The following is a 1,282-nucleotide window of genomic DNA, read 5'->3' on the forward strand; positions in this document are numbered from 1 at the left end:
AAATTTTATAAGCATCGGTAAGAGAGAAGGGGATACAAAACTAAATATTATACAATTTGTATCAAGTGCAATGCCTGGAGGTGGTGGCTGTACAACGAGAAAAATGTTCTCAGAGTGAATGGTGGTTAAGGAAAGATGTGGTAAATAACAATGAAAGGGTTAAGTGGTACGGAAGGTACAGTGGGGGAGCTATGACACAAACACCTGGGCCAGCAGCGGGGCGGTGGTGTGGTCTCTGCATACGGTAACAGGTGTCGCTAGGTGGCTGGGGCGAGCCGAACGCTTTGCCGCTTCTATGCAAGCCTGGAAATGTAGTTTTTAGATGATCCTTTTGTAGATGTGATGGTAAAACAGAACACCATATACGAGTTTTTGTTTGATGACGTTTCGTGTTAGCTGGTGGAGCAGGGTTGGCCTAATCCCTAATTGTTGGGTAGAGATATAAATGTCTTACCAGCTGATTTACTGCTAAACCACTGAAGGATTACTGTTAGCCCAACATGCTGCTGATAGACTGGTAAGTCTTCAGGCAGGACAGGGCTTACATGGTAGAGGCAAAGCGTGCAGCTCACCCCAGCGACACATCGACACTGGTGAAGCTCTGAACCCGTCAGTGTTGCCATGCGCAGAGACCACACCACCTCCTCGGTGGTGGCCCAGGTGTTAATGTTTGATACGTCCTCTACTGTACATGTTTGCCTGGTGCTTTTGGTGATGTATGAGTGGTTGTAATGAGACTGTTTGCATTATGTTTTAAGTTGTATGGTTAAGGTTAGAGAAGAGGGAGGAACTGTGAGGGAGTGAAAAAAGTGAGAAGAGAGAGGCAGTGCATTGTGGGGGAGGAAAAGAAGGAAGGAGTGAAGAGGGCATGGGAGGGAGGGTGTAGAGAGACAGTTGGTTGGGGTAGGGAGGAAGAGTGAGAACGGGAAGGAAGAAAGTGATGGTAGAAATAAAGTGATATAAATAACATCAGCGTCCATCTCTCTCCTCAAACCAACTGACCTAACAACCCATTGCAAAACTATTCCTGCAGTGCTAACACCCAGACCTGCATGGGGCCCTGTGTGGCTCAAACTATCAAGGGAATTAAAGGTAACTTGGCAACAGTGCTGACGTCACACTAGTCAGCTCTCAGGCAGGAGTGGGTGTGCTGTGTGTTGTGTAAGTGTGAAGACGTGTGTGCTGTGCTGCCTCGCGTGTACTGCTGTGTGTTGTTCTGTGTGGGTGTAGTGTGTGTGTGTGTGTGTGTGTGACTCTGGAAACACTGGCCATGCGCTGGAGT

At 47.7% G+C, this 1,282-nt stretch overlaps 1 long non-coding RNA gene across 1 annotated transcript in view; it reads left to right on the top strand.

Annotated features, from left to right (window-relative positions):
• The first annotated feature begins 1,114 nt into the window (after positions 1-1,114).
• Positions 1,115-1,282, top strand: part of LOC135110030 (uncharacterized) — a 58,238-nt gene continuing 58,070 nt past the window's right edge. The window contains exon 1 of the long non-coding RNA XR_010273046.1: positions 1,115-1,282. This exon is cut by the window's right edge and continues 156 nt beyond it. This is a non-coding gene — a long non-coding RNA (uncharacterized LOC135110030).

Source organism: Scylla paramamosain, chromosome 19 (genome assembly GCF_035594125.1).
Source record: "Scylla paramamosain isolate STU-SP2022 chromosome 19, ASM3559412v1, whole genome shotgun sequence".
Taxonomy (NCBI): Eukaryota; Metazoa; Arthropoda; class Malacostraca; order Decapoda; family Portunidae; genus Scylla; species Scylla paramamosain.